Source organism: Colletes latitarsis, chromosome 2 (genome assembly GCF_051014445.1).
Source record: "Colletes latitarsis isolate SP2378_abdomen chromosome 2, iyColLati1, whole genome shotgun sequence".
In the NCBI taxonomy this organism is placed as follows: Eukaryota; Metazoa; Arthropoda; class Insecta; order Hymenoptera; family Colletidae; genus Colletes; species Colletes latitarsis.
In genome coordinates, this window is record NC_135135.1 from 16,103,171 (window position 1) to 16,122,374 (window position 19,204).

At 40.9% G+C, this 19,204-nt stretch overlaps 1 long non-coding RNA gene across 3 annotated transcripts in view; it reads left to right on the forward strand.

The window, feature by feature from the left end:
* Positions 1-19,204, forward strand: part of LOC143347441 (uncharacterized) — a 118,242-nt gene that overhangs the window by 87,730 nt on the left and 11,308 nt on the right. The window lies entirely within an intron of this gene.

A 19,204-nucleotide genomic window follows, 5' to 3' on the forward strand; every position in this document is an offset into this window, starting at 1 on the left:
GTCAATTACAATCATTTTTGGTGAATAGACATACCCCCGAAATCCTACTCACTTTCTAGAAAAAAATTCGAGAAGGTGTGAAATTTTTCGACGGAAAAAAAAAATTTCAAATCCTTTTGGAAAAATTATTTTCGGTTGCGGGGGTCAATTACAATAATTTTCGGTGAATAGACATACCCCCGAAATCTTGCGCATTTTCGAGAAAAAAATTCATTACGGTCGGAACTTTAAACGTTAATAACTGTTTAATGAAGCCTTCATCAACAAATTGGTATTCTTGATTTTCGTCTTATTTTGGCCTCTAAAATCCCCCATTAAAATTTTTCCCGGAGGTGGCCGAACACCCTGTATACTCAAAGTTAATTTAAAGTAACGTTGATGTGCAATATTCAATCACAAATAACTAATAATACAGAGAATACAATTATTTGTATTTCTCTAGTTTCTGTTATAAGTATCAATATTCTCCTCCCTTGCAATATGAGTTAGAATCCAGTTAGAACACTTCGACCATAAGTCAAACGTAAAGTCCTAGGCCGACTATGACATTTATTATTGAACGTCTGGTAAACGCAAATGGCCGACGCGATTCAAATATTCTCCTGGATCCTTATCTACTCATGAAGTTTCACTTAAATCGGCGCGTAACACTTCATGCGGCCGCCTTGTTACACGTCGGACATTGAATAATCTAAAATGATCGGTACACGGTTGAAAGAAAACGATGTCGACATCGATTTTGATATATATAAAAACAGGAACACGCGGATCGAGTAGTTGTCCGAGCAACAAAAATTAACTTCTTGGGACATTCGATTGGAAATCGTGCCGCTTGATTACTGATACGTTGATGTAGTATGCATAGTTGTCACGCGGCTGCCAACGAAATAATTAATCCCGACGATCGGCGCTGTCAACGATCCTTGCTGATACGGCGAACGGACGTCGAGACGCTGCTAGTTACTCATCAACTACAGACATTCCATTAAAAGTGACGCCCGATAAACGTAGATACAGACGAATTAGCAATTCGGATGGTTATAAACTGCCTGTCTAACGGTCTACTTTCGCTTCGCATTTCTCGCGTAGAATACGCTCCGACATTTTCCTGCCCGAAATATGCGAAACAACCTCGCCGTATTTCAATTATAATAATATTTTCGAACGCCTCTGAGTGTCACGTTCGTCCATTTATTGAGAAATATGGGGGGAGGGGGGATAATATTTATAATTTCGCAAACACGATATCCAATAATTTCTACCATACAACTCCTTTAAAAATAGGTGAAGGCATTAGGGCAGAGAACTTGGAATAACAAATGCTTGAAACGGTGCTCGTAAAGCAGTTTCTTGTAGATAGAATCGATTAAAAATAGCGTCGGTGTTTCTCGAATGGATTTCTGATTTAAATTAAAATATAATTGGGAAGAAGAGAACTAAGCGTACGGGTACGTGTTATTAGATGAAATACTTGTCGAAAATGGATGATGATTCCCCGTCGTTAGAAGGAGAAAAGAAAGAGCTGGCGGTGGACGAAATAATTAATCTGGACGATCGGCATCGGTGTTGGTACTTCTCGTAGGAACGAAGCGAGCGAAGAGGAGCTGGTTGCATGTCAAGTATGTGCGGAATGAAAACTGTCAGTAGCCTGACACGGCGGACTGGTTGGGGGCGACAGCTTGCTAAATGCACAACCACACCGGCTGATTCTAGTCAACGTCTGCATACCATCTACCTGCCTCTCCCTCTACCCTCGCCTCTGTCTCTGCCGCCATCGCCGCCATTGCCACCACCGCTCTGCTATCTTCGCTCGGAAGTACAGTGCTCGACATTGTTGTCCACGCGTCGAAATTCCCCTCCCATTCGATATAAACGCAGCAAATAAAAAAATATATATACGTATTATGGTCCGTGCAATTCGCGATTTTAGAGACGAAAAGATTATATTAATTTATTTGATACAATGTATCAATTTCATCCCTTTGCTGTAAAACGTGTTTGCCTTCTCAAAATACCCAGTTACTGTTTTTAATACAATTCCGTGGTTTGGAATACTGCATTGAGTTGCAGTACAAAACTCTGCACGAACTTACGAGACGATATATATTACTCGTGGGAAACATTTTTTTCTTTTTTTGAAACGTTGTTATTTTCGGAAATAATCGTCCAGGTCTATTAAAATAACACTCCGGGTATATAAAGGAACAAGAAAGGGACTCACAGATGCGTGGTATTGACGTGCCACGACCTACAGAGTCCATTAACCCCTCGCTGACGACGGAAAGGTACAACGAACCGCCAAAAACCACTTTACCTGCTTACGAAACCGCGAAAGCAATGATTCAACTTGTCAATATCGATTTCCCGCCGCTGCTTTGATCAAAATATCAACGGTTCGCCTGGTTTTTTCGCTATATCTCTCATACATTTGTAACTAAGTCTATTGGCCGACCCACGGTACAGCCATTGGTAATCGAAATAGACTCGAAATTAAAAAATTCGATCGGTTGTTAATTAACACATTGGCGACCAGTAACAAAAATTTTCGTTTTCTTAAAATACTCGAAATTTTTCTCTCGAAATTCATCAGTGTTAGAGTTACTTATATCCAAATAAAAACAAAGTTTCATTTCTGTACGTATTAATTTCAAAAAATAATTCTAGAAATTTATTTTTATTGTTTTTATTTTGGAGCTTGACGAAAGCAGAAGAATATTATATCACACATTGTCGAATTAATTCTTCCCATGGAGTGGGAATTTTATTGAACGATGGATTAATGTTCACAGGAGAAAGGAAGGAATATTTGTGAATTAAAAGTATGTTTTTCTGGAAATTGCGTAAATAATTTAGTACGTCGTTCGTTTGCATCTTGTGCAGGCTCGTACGCTGACACGGTGACGTGGTTGATATTAGTACAACGTCAAACTTATAATTGGCGTGACCCGATCGATATTTTAATTTATCTAAGGGGAGTGCTCCAGTGATGCTGTCAGTACACTTAACGAGTAAGGACAGCTTGCCGAACCGGTGAGTAGAAAATTGAAATCGTGACACCAGCTATTCAGATGCCACATACCCACATCGTCCGGGCTGTCAGGAAGTAATAAGTAAAAATAGATCTTTCTCCTTCGAGCACCAATTACTTCGACAATTATCCAATTTACCGTTGACAGTCTTGATCATAAAACGTTCGCCGTCTCGAAAATCGCAACATGCACTATTTTCCATTAAAATTAATATTGTTACCACCTTGTTGCAAGTTACGCGATACAATAAAGAATACTCGTTGTTCAACTATGGAAAGTATTGCTAGATAATAATTATCCAAGCTCACAATGGAATGAAGGTACGAGAATAGGGAAAATTTCTTTTTGGAGAGTTGAAAGTTTGTGTTTACTGAAATTTACCTTTCAATTTATCGTTTTTTAGTTATCAACGGTCATATTGTGTAGAGGGTTAATAGAGGATTAATAGGATCGATTCATTATTTTTTTGAAAAGTAAACAAACCCAGGCAATAATATACAGCATTTTGAACTCAGTTCTTTTCCAATTTCGACCGATAGTACTATTTCCCATCAGTTATAGAATTCAATGACAGTCGAAAAAAATAAAAGCCACGCGAGATGAATGGAACGACATATTGAGTAATTCGGTTCGTCGGATTTTCGATCGAAAAATTGCCATTGACGATAACTGTTACCGGTTACGTTAAACGCATCGACGAAATTAACGCCCCATCGTGCTTCGTTAGCTGCTCATTTGAATCTCCATTATCGAAATCTCGCTAAATAATGTAATAGCAATTACTTAATTGATACGCGTCAGCCACTTAACACTTGGACAGATAGGCAGTATTGTGTAAGCGTCGGTCATTCTAGGATCAATCATCGTACCTGTTCCAAACACGATGTCTCTCGACATTGCAAGCATCTAATTAATTTTCTGAAATATTATATTAAACTTATTTAAATTAAAGTTTAAGTCTTATTCTGCTCGACATTATTTATTTATCGTATGTAGTCCATTCGAAGTGTCAGAATGAGAGAAACATCTTTATTCCGTCTTCTTCAAGAAAAATTATGCGACGTCAGTGGAGGGGATAGCGAGACGACTTATAGCGAGCCACGAAAAACGTCTTATAACGAGACAATATTGTCTTGGGCGCCAGCTATGAAACATATCTATAGAAAACGTTATAAATCTCATACGATGATAAAAGTGAGATGTTGCTTAACACAAGCTGAAATGTCTCATTATACTACTTAATACCTCAAGAAACAGATTTAAAATTCACCAGTTTTTATGTACCCCCTTAAAAGTTTGACTAGAGCTATATTCCATATTTTTCCGATAATCTGTATCCAAATGTTAATAGATTCTAGAAACGACTATTCGTGGATGAAACGAATTTGGTATTCCAATCCTGTTCCCCGTTACACGATAATTTTCATTAACCGTTCGAGACTAGCAAACAGTCGTAACATCTAACGTTCGCCGTCTCCGGTCCCAAAGTAAAAAAAGAACAAGGGAGAGGCGTTCTTGGAATCGGGTATAAATGTTGCAGTAAAGAAAAGAGGGGGACGACCAGTTGATGCAAAGCCGCCGAGACACGATCGAATCATGCTGGCCCATTGTCCCGCGGTAGATTGGCTGATTTCGTCGGGACGTTTGACGAAACCCCACCGCTGTTGCGTTCGAGATTGATTGGCAGTGATAGGGCCGATCGACGAGTACGACCGAGACCGGCACAGAAGCTCAATAAAGGTAATTAATGGCCAGGCCAGCCGTAGGTGTTCCGACCGAGGGGAGAGGATCATCCTTCCTAACTCACAAGGAAACACCGCCGAGCATTCGCCCTCCATTTTAATGAAACTCTGTACGCTTCAGCGTTGGAAACTTCTTTCCAACGATTTTCACTCCGACATTTTTTACTCGAACCTTAGGGAAACTGGGAATTTTATGAAATCATTCAAATTTCATTTATTATGTATTATACAACTGGAATGTTATTCGAATTATGGCGTGCTTCGTATCGTTTTACTTGGGAAAATACAGAGTCAAATTTGAGTATTTGTTGCTCCCCAATGGAAGGAAAGAGAAAGATCCTCTGCTCAGTACAATTTTTCCCAGGGGTTGCCGAACACCCTGCATAAGGAATAAGTTTTAATATATAAAAAGTAAATACCCACTCTCGAGGATCGAAATCGAGGAGAGTGCGTTCCTAGTTAGAATAAAAGGAGTGACCTTTTCCACGTATAAAGAGATTTTTTGGACCTCAAGTCTCGCCACCAACTCTGAAGAGTAACCTTGTGCGATGAAAATGGGCCAGGGGCGCAGAGGGTTTGAGAGACGCTGTCCCAAATGAAGTCATCGAGCAGTTAACAAACCGACCCGGTTTAATGATAAACCATTAAAACGGCAGAAGTCCTCGGGCATACGGTTGGGGCAATAAGAACGTAGCCGATGATCGGAGAAACTGGCGAACCGGGTGACGTCAGGACGAGCCGTAGCGCGTGAGAAGGGACGAAGCCTGGAGTTCCCTCTGCCAGTTTGTTCCCTAACGTTAAGTAAAAGAGACGAGAAAGACGCGTTCGCGCCGAGCAGAATCGAATCCCGTGCCATTTGTTTCAATCTATGTACACAGAGAGAGAGATAATTACGAACAGCATCGAATAACGCTCGTGCACGCGGGGTCCCTCTTCGCCAGTTTGGTTTCCACTGGTGGCGTAACGTGATGCAGAGCAGAGTAGAGTACAACGGAATGAATCACGTTGGCCTGGCTAGCAAGCTTGGCTAACGTTACTCCAGACAGGATAGTTCCTGTCAGGCTACATGGAGACAAACGAGCGACCGGCAATCAACCGCTGTTAGCCCCGTCCGACCTTTCGCCAACCGTCATCTGACCGTTCCTTTTTGCCCCTAGAACCACTTCATCATAATTTATTGTGATACTGTCACGTTAATAACTCAATTTATTTCACTGGAAACCCTATTATTTTTATGATTAGCCTCGGCCTGTCGCTGCGAGCCGCGTCACGCTGCAACTGGTCACGCATTTCGCCCGATCTCGCGTGACTCCTCCATCCACTGTGTCCACACATAACTCCGTTTCACTATGCCCGTCGCCACCCCCGGCCACGACTATCGGGACACCTGGTATGCTCAAAGAAAATGTCGTGCACGACCCGGATCGTGCGTTTTGCTCGACTTTTCTTGCGTCCTCTGGCTAGAATGGGTCGCTAGACGAGGTGAAACGCTCTGGATGAACGCAACGCCTATGATTTCTCCGCAACTTTTAATAGGTCAACGATACGGAGTAACCGATTTTCGAAATAGAAATAAACGAGGATGGAATTTTTAAGAATCTTGGAAGCGGAGAGGGGCTGATTTAAATCAACACGGATTAAGATCGAAGTAATTGACCTCCATGTACGATTGAAAAACCATAGGATTAACTGGGATTTGAAAATACGACTGTCAAAAATCCAAACCTGATCTGTGGAAGCATCTACGTGTCGGAAACGAATATCAACGGAAACAATGCAACTCTGGAATGTTACAACTAATAAAAACTGTCATGCACGGCGGCTATATCGGTGAAAGATTCAATTTTTATACGAATCTCTGCGGTGAGATTCCGTTTAACGTTAACGGCGAATAACATTTTTAGATTCGTCCGTAAATTAGCTTCCCTCTGTGTTTCATTCGTGTATTCATTAGAGAGATAAAATCAATATAATGTGTGAAGGTTAATTTACGAACGAATTTAATATTTTTATTTGTTATTCGCGAATAAATTTGCCCAACTCTGGAGCGCACGATGGTGTTGAAAATCGAGACGACTACGATAGTCGAAGACAAATACTCATGCGTCCATTTAATACAATCGTCTGACAAATGGTTCTTCCTAACCGTTGCAACAGAGAGACAGAAGATAATAAAATTGAGTTGGCGTTCCAAGATTCGCGCACGGTGTCTGTGTAAATCATCGTCGAAATCGCATCAAACGAATAACGGAAAATTATAGTTTCGAGCTGTTGAAGATCGGGTAATGCGTACTCGTTAATTTAAAACTTTAATAGGCAGTTCTCCGTTTCTACTGGCTAATCACTTCATAAACATAGTGTGCCAGATACAACGCAGATACAATGTTCGCATTAATCGTAAGAATTACTGGTTTACGACCGGCACGGAGCACGGTGTGTCTTTCGTTTCGTTTCGTTTCGTTTCTGCCGCGTCTGCATTACATCACGTGGCTAATTAAGCCCTCATTATTCTCCGTGAATTATGGCAGTAATTCACGGACTTTCTCTCACTACGGCACACAGGCACGCAAACAACGGAGGCTCGCGAGGATCCACCCGTTGAATTTCAAATGAACGTCCATTCCAGCCGATTATAAAGAACCGCTTCTTTTTTTTCTCTCTTTACACCGGTGATACATCGCGAACGATATAAAATACCACGGGGATCGCGAAACTGCTAATTTATTCGAATTTAGAAACGTCCACGCGAGGACGCCGTGTGCCAGAGTCGGGCTAATTTTATTCGCGGGAACAACGAATAAAAATTTCAAATCTGTTATCGACGAAGGGAAGTTTATTCCGGTCGTTTATACGTTATTTATTTTACTCTACTTCTTCCTTTCGCGTTATCGATATTTCTTACTTTTCTTACTTACCTGAAATTAATATATTTCTCATTGTTTTTTAATTTTGATAAACAATGCAGTTTGTTGAAAGCCTAGCCGGACACCCCGTATACGTGTGTATAGTTTTCAAACATGTATCGCTTTCGTAGTTCGACGAGTCCATTTCCTCCCTACATGGAATTCGTTCCAGTCGGCAATTGAATCGCCGTGCTCGTAGTCACTTAAGCCACGCACACACCCCTGCAGTTGACTTGCACTGTCTGCGACTTGTATAATTCTATTTGACGCTAATGAAATAAGTGTCACAGACGCACGGCAGCGATACGAACGCAATTATGAGGATAGGGACGTCGAGACGGGCAACGGAGCAGAGGACAGGCAATCGGCACTTCGATTAAAATGCGACCGTTATTTCACACCGGAAACGCGCCCTTGTGTTACGATCCTCTTCGCTACTATCTCCTACTCCTTGTGTCTCCCAAGATTCTTAACTGCAACTCACACACGCGAATCAATTTTTCTTATTCACTTCCACCATAGGAACCAAAACAATAATTTGTCTAAAAAGAGTAAATATTTATTTTAACAAACTAATAGCACTTGATTTTGTAGAGAAAGACGAGACAAAATGGTACGTTCAGAAGTATTGGTACTCGTGCTAGTTTTATTTAATTTCATCAACTGTCGAATATTGCAGCATCTCCAGGTCAAGATGGAAGCATTTCCATAGTTTGTGATCATCAATCGTAGATAGGACCGTGTGTGTAGGTTTTAATCCCTATTTGCGACGTGGATCCCGTTTGGTGGTTGTTGTCTGGAGAAGCTGGAGCCCTTGGAGGGTATTTAGGTTCGTTAAGACGAAGCTGCGGCCGATTCTTCCCGATTCCTTGTATTTAGATTGTAAAACGACGCGATAAGGAGCTCGGAGCCGCCTTCCATCCGAAGGTATATCTACCCTCGACCGGATATATACGGGCTCGTAGGATAACGCGCGGCAAAAGATAGTTCGGGTTTAACCCCTCGACAAGCACCGCTATACCTCCTCTTACTTAGGAACTCCTTGGCGTCTTATCACCAACCCGGGTTATAACCAACCGAAGTTTCCTCATCAATGTCCCATCCAACGTCGACGACCTCCCCCTCCTCTCGAATGCCTCGTTATACGGCTTTTGTCGCCATTTTGCCTTGGTTTTAGCGAAACAAAGACCGTCTCGCAAATCGGACGATTCTAGCCGTAAAAATCATCGTGTTGGCAGATAAATATTATCTTTTACGTTTTCTTCCTTTTATTTATCAGTGCCATAAATCAATTCTCGGCCCCCTGTCGAATTAATCGCGTACAAAAGTAGCCATTTTGTTTTTTTGCTACGATCGGAGTTTAGATAATCGTGCAACAAGATTTTACGTCGATGTTCACTCAGCTTACTTCCTCAAAGTAATTGCATTGTAATCATACGACAATTACACGATAATTATACGGTTTAGTGATTTATAGTTATGATTGCGCGGCATCTGCATCATAATTGTCGTGCGATTACAATATAATTACGATGCAATTATTTTCGTGACAAGTGTGATTCGAGTAGATATTGTTGCAGCACCGATATTAGCTAGATTAAAAATTGAACATAGAACGAAGTATTCGATATTGAATATGAAAATTGAAAGTCAAGTTTCAAAACATTATTCGTTGAGTTGGATTTTTTTACTTCATTCTCGACGGCAGACTTTGTGATTAAAAAAGTAAATGTATGCAGTTTAAAGCAACTATGGCGTTGATATAACGCGTCAAACGCACTGTATCATTTTGTTATTTTAATTGCAGCTTCGCTGAAAACAATTCGTGCATTTAAGCGTTAAACGACGCACGCAAAATGTTATTTTCTCTCAACTCGAAACGATTTCTTCGCCTTTCGGAAACCAGTTTCGTCGGTGCAAATTAAAACTCGTCGACGTTAACTTTATTTATGGATAATTAACGGACCACTTAATTTCGCCGGTTGCGGCAACCAATTTCCGATCTCTCCGCCATGATTCGAACGTTTCACTCTTAAAATAAATCCAGGCGTTAGAAACAACGCAATTTATTGGAAGATAATCACAGTTTGAAACTAAAACGATTTGGATTGTCGTTTGTTTAGGGTTTGTTGGCACTCGCGCCGAAGCGTATTTGTTTCAATTAAACTGTGGAACTTTATTTAAATTAAAAGCAACTCCGTTAACGCGTGGAATAAAACTCGTGGCGAGAAAGATTTTTCAAAAACCGTGCAAACCAAAGCTTTAAAGTTTGCGAAACGTTTCATGATGGCCGCCGCGTCGTCGGGAACGGCACGGAAAAAGCAAGTAAATGCTTTCAGAAGTACGTTTCGTGCATGTACGCGACGCACACGCACACGCACGCAAATGCAAGTATGACACACACACACACACCACCACCACCACCACATATACATATATATGTAATGAAACGTGAGTAAAGTCTCTTGTCAGTTGGCTCCGTTACACCAATCACAATTACTCTGTCGGCCCCTTTGTAGTCGACTAGATTGAGAGATAACTCGCTCCTTCATGCTCGATCCAATAATTTAACGTAATTACAAGCGTAGCATGCTGATAGATAGGCTGCAAACACGACTCAGCCAATCACACTCGAAACTGCGTTCCCCCCGGCATGACATCGTAAAACCGAAACGTTTTTAACGGAGATCTGAAATTAATTTCGTGAGACCGGACGAGCAAAAACGCAACGGCGCAAACTTTCGGCCGAATTTATTTAACAAAACCGTCCCGAGCTTATAATTAGATATAATTAGGATACATCGAATAGCCAAGGCCAAAAAGCGACGATTACATTTTCATAAACGATAATAATTTTTCTAATTAACCATGTTAATAACGTCGATTATGAATTTATGAATTTCGCAATGTCTGCACGCACGCAAAATATTGTACGTCTCGTTACGAGGTACCTGAATTAACATTTAAATAAATTTTACAGTTACTTCGGGCTCGTTTTAATTGGAACTTTCCAGATTGAAACGTTTCCGCGAAGTTATGCGTTGTAATAAAATTGCAAATAAGGAAATTACGAGCCCCCCCTTTTTTTTTTTTTGAGAAGTATATTCTACCTTTTTCTCCCTCTTTCGAGTTTTATTATCCCTGATCTAAATAAAACTCCGTGTATTTAAATTTCAACGATATTTCTCGACCTGAAACGGTCGAAAACATTTTTCCAAGAACGCGAACTTAACGAGGATCTATTTGGCCTGGCGATCGAAGCAACGTATCTCCTTTTTTTAAATCGGCAAATAGTTGTAACGCGAAATATTAGCAGTGTCACGCGCAGCCCGACTGCTGTCAAAGGTTGAAAAGAGTGTGTTTCATTGAAATACGATGACATTGTAAACGCGTGAATCACGGATGACGCATCGACAGTGCCTCTCGTATGGCGAAATAAAACGAAAATTCGAAAGCGTCCATCAATTATCATTATTCATTATATTCGCGACTATTCATCGACCGTTCGCGGTAGGAAAAGGCGCGCAGAACTTAAGTTCATCGCCGAAGGAGCCGCGTAAAAAAAGTTTAATGCTATGCCATTAAGAAGGCTACGATATACGACTTGTGCAACATTATCAGCCATTCCAGCGGAACGATGGTTGCCTCTTTCCTAGCCGCTGTGTACACTCGGCTGATCGCTATGCCGCTGTCGTATTATGTAAATTCTTGACATCGGCTCTGACCCCACAATTAGTTATTCGCGTACGTAAAGTTTCGAAGAGATTCTCTGGTGTCTTCCTTATGGAATTCTCGGTGGTCGGGTATCGACGGTACCCGCGTGCTTCTGACGCGCAATGTGGATGCGGAAGTATGTTCGAATGCTCTTTCCCGGTGTGGGTAATTTTCCCGCAAAGTATTACGCCGGGATACGTAGGCCAATATGAACTCTGATCTGAGACGCCCCTTCTGTCTTTCCACCGTAACAAATGTGTCGTTCAGATTCTAAAACGCGAACCTTCCATGGGGGCAGTTTTAGGCGAAAGCGCCATTGCGTTCTTCCTATGCCTTCGCTGCTTGTCGAGGCTACGTGAACTTTGATGAGAATAGATATACCCTGTACTTTTAATATCTGAGTGTTAATATATATACAAATTGTTTGGACAATGTCAAGTATTACAACGTCGCCTCAATTCAACTAAATCTCTTTTCTATCCTTCTATAAGAATACTATGGAAATTAGAATTAACGATGAAGATTCAGATTCTGGTTTATTTATAAAAAATAAAAGTCCTATTATGGAAACGAGAAATTTTCGCGAGGTTCAGACTAAAATCATCGTTTTTGTCGAATTTCTCTCCCACCGAATCTGCATAGATATCAATTTGAATCGATGAAAGTTACCCTTTTCTCTCCCCTGACCGCAATCATTCTAAATATCTTGTCTACCCTTCTATAAGCCTACTATAAAAATTAGTACCGACGGATAAAGATTCAGAATCTGGTTCAGTCTATATCAAACTATAGAAACGAGTAATTTTCGTGAAGTGCAGTTTACAATTTACGATCTCCCAACGTATCCGAGTGGATATTAAATATATGATATTAAAATTGACTACAATTTGGGTTAGAGTACCGTGGGTTGAGAGCCGCTGATTTATAGGTTAAAACATCGACAAATTCCGAGAGCGTTGAAAACTGTATCGAAACGCATCGCAGCCAGGGCGTACGAGATAACCCGGGGGGGTAGAAAATCGAAGGCAAACACTGTGAATTTCAGCGGAATCAGCGCGGAGGTCATCTTTTACGCCGTTTCCAACGAGCTGTCCGACGATGGGGAAGATGAACGCGCATAGTCAATACGAAGTCAACGTCTAGAATCGTGCGGACGCGCGCCGTTCAAGAGGATAGAGAGCCCGGGTAGCCTAGAAGGGAGGACGAGAAGGAAGAGATCCGAGAAGGGAGAGAGAGAAAGATCGAGATAGAGATGGAAGTGAGGTCGAATAGCAGCGCTCCGATCAACATTAATCACTATCCGAAGCGAGTAGATAGCCGTCGAATGCTCGCTTTCTAAAGCAAGGTGAAGGGGTGGCTGATAGATGGAGGTGATGAATGGCTCCGTGACGCGGAGCGATCCATCATCTCGGGGCCGACATCCCGGGAGCTGCCTACCGCGAGAGCTAGCAGGAGAGATTTCGCGCGAAAGGTCACCTCGGCTAATTCATCATCCGGTCCGCCAGTTTCTCTCTCTAACCCCCACCCTCTCCCCCTTTCCGTCTACGATGTACACTTCAACCCTCCCCTCAGTTTCCCCACCCACTTTTCTCACCTCCTCCTCGCTTCCTCCTCGATCCGCCACCCCCCCTCCGTTTTCCCTTGTTTTCGGAATTCGGTCCTGCTCGTTTTCGCGGACACCACCTCCGTCGTTGCACGGTTTCTCGCTACCAGGCCCGCCGGAAAGACTAAAAGGACTCTCTCTTTCCGTTGGTCGGCCACTCCGAGGAAACGTCAGTCGTCAGGCCTGGGCATCGTTAACGCCCGTCACTTTGACGGCTCTGTGATCGATGAAACTGGAGTCACCGAACGTCGTGAAACTTAGCGGCGAGCACGGCCGATTGGATTTCGAGCGGCTGTTTACTATTCGATGGTCGCCCTGGGGCTGCTAGACTTGGGGATGGGGGATTTTAGTATCTTAATTTCGATTGATATCACCGGATTTCCAAGTCGATAGGTTTCGATTTATTTTAGATCGTCTAAATCAGGGGTGAAGAAGCATGTGCTCCGTGTGTCGTATGAAAATTTATTTAAAATATTGAGATTAATTTGAGAATATATAAATTTTGACGTGTTCTATTTTATACAAGGATGAAGAAGAGTATCTTGCAAATTTCTACAACGTATAATGGTCAATTTTAATATTTGTTTATTAGGGTGTTACACATTCAGCTCTGCAACACCAAACATATAGTGGTGTAAGTGAAATATTTAGCTGATAATTATGTAGTATTATAATGGAATAAATTCTGTACTGAGAAAATACTTTTGTACGAAATCGATTGGAGTATTTGTAAAGAGAAAACAGGTGCAAGAATTATTTACAAAGTACTCGAATGCGTCAAAAATAAGGCAAAACACGTTTTCAATTAGAAGCGGGGAATGTTTTTGAGGCACTTTTCGCAGCAATATCTCTTCGTCACGAAGACAGGCGTCGTCTATTTGACTCTAACTGATCGATGGAAGTAATGCAGTAGCTGTCTAATCTTTGCTTCGAAATGACTGGCCATATTAACAAAGAGGGGTGCAAAAGCACGAACGCACTACTATAATCGCTTCCGTATAAAAATTTTGTCGGCTCGAAGCGTCGTCTAACAACCACCCTTCGTTCAAGAATCATCCCCTAAATTGTTCCGAAGATTTATTTCTAAAATGGCTAAATCTTTTAAAGTCGTTAGAATATTAAGCTTTCTCTTGATGGAATTAAAATACCCAAAAAGTTTGTTGAGAAAGTTGTCGTGGATATTTTTAACTCTATATTTATGGACGAAGATTATTTCCTGACGGGTTTCTTTTTAATTAGGATATTCATTCGTACCGGTACAGTAATCGAATTCAACGTAAGTCAATAACAAATAATATTTATGAGTTCTGTAATTAAATAACTTTTTCATTAATTATAATATTTACAATATAAAAATAATTGACGTATAATAAAAAAAAAATTAAAATTGTCATATTATATGCTAAGAAAACTTAGAATTTCTGTGCAATATAATTAAAATTAACGAAACGAGGAAGGAATTAAATGATTTTTTAATAACTGTCGAACTCCAAAACGAGTCAAGCGTTATTGCTACCTCGTCGAAGTCGCACAAAATTTAGTGGCTAATTTAAAGAATACATTGCAGGTTGTTCGTATATTTTGACAAGTTAGCACCAAAATTCAGTGCGTGTTTTATAATAAATACTGATCAAACAGGTGGTGAATATCGAATTCACTCGACACGAACGTGGTGAAAGAACTACGGAAGCGGTGACACAAATTTATACACGGCTCGGTACGCATTATCGCTATCGGGAAATCTTTGGCTGATTCTTTTTGCGATTCCAAGAGACTCGTAAACATTCTGTGCACACGGTAATGAAATAAATAAATTGAGTAACGGACAAATATGGTAATGTTTACGGGATGTGCGTGACATTTGTTAAGATCCGACGCACATGGACTGCTTCTGGACGATTCGCAATCGCGCGAAGTCGTAATCCATTATTAAATAGAAAATTCACGCTGACAAAATTTACTCTAACGCTATCAGTAATTCGTTTAACGATTTTAAAATGTATCGAATATAATAAATTAGCGAGAGTGGATTCTTTTTCTCGTAAAATTTGTCCGCTGACGAATGCATTTTTCTATTCTACGATAAATTTCTTTGTCTGAAAGTTTTGCACGTGTTTCAAGAATATTTTAACGTGACAAAGCGTAGAAAAAGTTGATACGAAGAAAGTGAAAAGCCCGGTCGGAAGTAAGTCGTATCATCGAGATCAAACGCGCCTGGTACACAAACAGTGGCTTGCACTCATGCTGGGTGTAAATGGAGGTAACAAGCAAGCACAATGCATCATCGCCTCAAGGTTGATTCTTACGTGCACCGTTCCCGGCAAGATGACGCTGCGGGAGACGCCGGCGTCGAAGTGAAATCGACAGGATTGTCGCATTACGTTCAACTCCATAAACGACGCTGGAATTCCCATTTCAATATTCACAACCGCTATCGATAAACCCGAAAACGATACGTTAACTTACAAATTTTATTCCCTGACGCCTCCTCGAAAACTCTTCTCGAGAAAAGTCCTCCTTGTCGTAACTCTTCAGCCGTGCAAAATTAGGTAAATTTCGATAAACATAAATTTAGACTACTTTTTTAAAATCACAATTGGCGGATAAAATCAAATCTCGAAAATGTAGATACTGAGCATGAGACTTCTAAGTCACACTGGGTTATAAACTTGTTTGCTAAATTCAATTTAATTTAAACAGAAATTAGCTAGCGTTGTTTGGCCTATCTTGGACGTGTAATAAACGTTGTGAACCGATCGTATCCACCATCGTTATTCCTCCGTGAGGAATGGGAGATTCAGGGGGTCATCTGGATCCTCTAGCTGTTGATCGAATCATCGAAAAAGTGAAGCGTGAACGCAGTGTAAAGCCTAGAGGCAAGGTTTGCCCTATCGATTTCGTCTTCCACAATTTCTGCCAAGGGGGATCGGCTGTAGCTTATAGATGAATTATAGTTGCTCTTTGCTGTCGCGCATTCAACGGTGATGTATGACTCGACGGGAGATGGTAGGTAGAAAACATCCACGATGTACGGCCTGTTAATAACAGCAAGAATGAACGAACGGCTGCACAGCGCGGTACACAGATGCCGCTGGCGGCTAGACCCCCTTTGTGTTTTATTACAAACGATACGTCAGCCACGATGTATGGGCTGCTTTTATCCGCGGCCTGTTATTGACGTGCTAAATTGTCTGCCCTGACTCGTAAGACTGGCCAGGATGGTTGGTAGATATCGCTCGAGAACATGTTCTCCGCAACAAAAGATTTAGTCAAGGACACGACTCGTTTCCTTTCATCAAAATGCTAAAATACCGATAATACGGGCCCTCTGCGACGAAAATCCACCGATCTTCGCTTCTTGAAAAACTTTGTAAAATTTCAAGACTAGATTAATTAGCGAGCAAAGTAAGTCCCACAAAGAAACAATCGAGTATAATAATAAAACTCTTCATAATGAAAGTTAATTCTTAAACGGCGTGCCTTGAAAAGTAACATTTCATTTTCGAAAAGCCACATAGGAGTGGGCCTCGAGGAAGTTATAATTAACGGCGCACCTCGTTCCGCTGGCCGCCAGTAAAAAAGTGGGAAATAATTTACGCTTTTAAAATGAGAAACAATGCGTCGTCCAACGACGTAGTATTTTCATTTACGTTGTAATTTTGCGAACAAAACGCGGAAAAAAGGGAACTAACCATGCCGTGACTGGCGAACAGCGTGCGAAGACAAAACAAGAAACAAACATTCGGGGTGTCCGGTGATCGGAGATGCGACCGATCATTCTATTGTACGCGAAAAACTGAATCGAAAATGTGGAATGAAATTTGTTCGTACGGTGTTTTCTTTTCGAGATAATTAATATTGAAAATCCGTGGAGCACGTGTCTGACCATTGCTTGTTAGTTCTACTTGTTTTTATATTCTTAAATATTAATTTTAGAGTGTCGTTTTCTCTTTTTTGTCGATTTTATCAGTTTCTGACTACTTAAAAGTAGTAGAAACAAATAATACCGTGGCAATATCGGTGCCTGTGAGTCGGACACGGCAAGTAGAATTAACCGGTAATGGACAGACGAGTCGGACAGAGCGTACGCTGAGAAATTTTCAACGACGATTATCTCGGGAAATAAGACTCGTATAAAAAAACTTCACATCTCATTTTCGATTCATTTTCTCACGTAGAATAATTGTATTATTAATTAACTTTCAGATTTTGAAAAATTAATTTCTTCAAATTCATATTGCTGTATTAATAAAATTAATATGGACACAGTTATTGTAGTAAAATCATTTTTAATACAAATAGAGTTCTGTTTCAATAATTAATTAATTTATCATGTTCTATATACGGTTTTATTTTAAGTAACTCATTTTAAAACATTGTTTGTGAGACTAATGGGAAAATATGTGAGAATATGAGTCACAGACATTATTAACTGTTTTATCTGTTATAATAGGTATTTATTACTATTATTTCTGTATTGGAAGATTAACTAATAGCAATGTAGATGACGTTAGCATTGCAGATAACATTATTTTAAACAATGGACTATTTGTGTTTGGAGCTTTTAATTATAAAGGTACAAATAAATACATTATTAGTTCTTAGCAGAACAAAATTTAATTTTTTAAAAACATTAAATTCTTGTGATTCTGTTATGATTGATAAATTTTAATATTTTAAAAACATTAACCAATATATTTGAAGTTATTCGAACAGATAATAAGTATTGCATGGTCTGGTCGATTATCGCTTTATATCAGTGTACGAACAGCTGACGAAAATAATATTAAAATTCATAACATTCGTCGTCGTTTCGATCACCAGTGTTTGCATTACGTTCCGTCCATTTTCTCTAGAAATAATTTCCCTCGAAAGCGTCGCAGAGCCAGCGAAGTCGAATTACTTGAAGTTGCCCAACTGTCAAATGCCGTAGCATAAAACTATCGGTTTATCCGTGGCGTGGGCAAAGCCGTGATTTACGCGAAAGCATTAAAAGTCGCGAGATCGTGTCACGTTGAAAACGGACCGCAGAAACCGTATATTCGTCCGTCGATTAAATCACGGAAGCATAACTTAGGCGGTTAGATGCATCTACACGTAAGTACTCTAGTTAGAACAGACGAGTCGCTAATTGAGATTCAGTGATGCACATAATGGTACTGAAATAACATGAATTCCAATCCGTGGAACGAGGCGGGAAGGCAAAATACGAGACTATTCATTTCGACGGTTAAAATCACCGAATATTTCACTTTGCTGAGCCAGCTGAGCCTGCCACCCTGTCGTGGCACCCTGGCGATGGAAACGACGTACGCGGAGGGTAAAGCAAGTCTTCCCCCTCTGCAGGGGTCTAAAAACCTTCAACCACCCACTCTGTCTCTCCTTCGTGCCCGTTCTCGTCGCTCCTCCGCGTTTTCCGTCCTCTCCTCTCGCCCCTCCTGCTCCTCCTTCCGACACTAGGCTGCAGATTTATGCGCCCCGCCTTGCAGCGCTGATATCCGAGAACTCGCGACCTGCTCCGTCCGTAATGAAAGAAATAAATTTACTCTCCTGGGTGCTCCGGGGATTGAGACTCACCGTTCCTGAGCGTATATACACGACACCGAGCACTCTGGCGGTGCGAATCGAAACCAATACGCACCCATCCGGCTGCTCCGTCTCCCGTCCGTCGGCCCCGTCTTCTCTCTGCCCCCGATTATCCATCTTCTTTCCTTTCTATACAGTATTATTGCCGATCGACTTTCGAATCCCAGCTTCCGAGCGATCCCAACTTTTTCGACACCCGGACGATTCGATACGCCTTCGATAGTCGCGACTCGAAGTCTAAAACACTCGAGATCCTCGAATCTCGACGGGAACGTTCGAATCTCAACTTCGAAGCGATCCTAAGTTTTTTTAGAACTGTGATTCGAAGCGTTTCAGCTGCCATCGCTAACTAAATCATGTATTATTCTTTCCTAATTTCTTTTCTATCGTTTTTTGTTAGAACTTAATTATTCCCCTGTCTGGCGGAACAAATAGAAACGTTCAACACTTTCGTGAACAGTTGTTATTCAAAAATTTACGATAAGATAGTTCCAAGTCAAGCGGCTAGAAAAATACTTTCAAAGAAACGTCCATTTTTCAGAATTAGCAACGTTATTAGAAAATAAATGGGATTTAAACGAACTCAATTATCCATTTAACGTCTTGCTGCACAAAAGCTATGATATC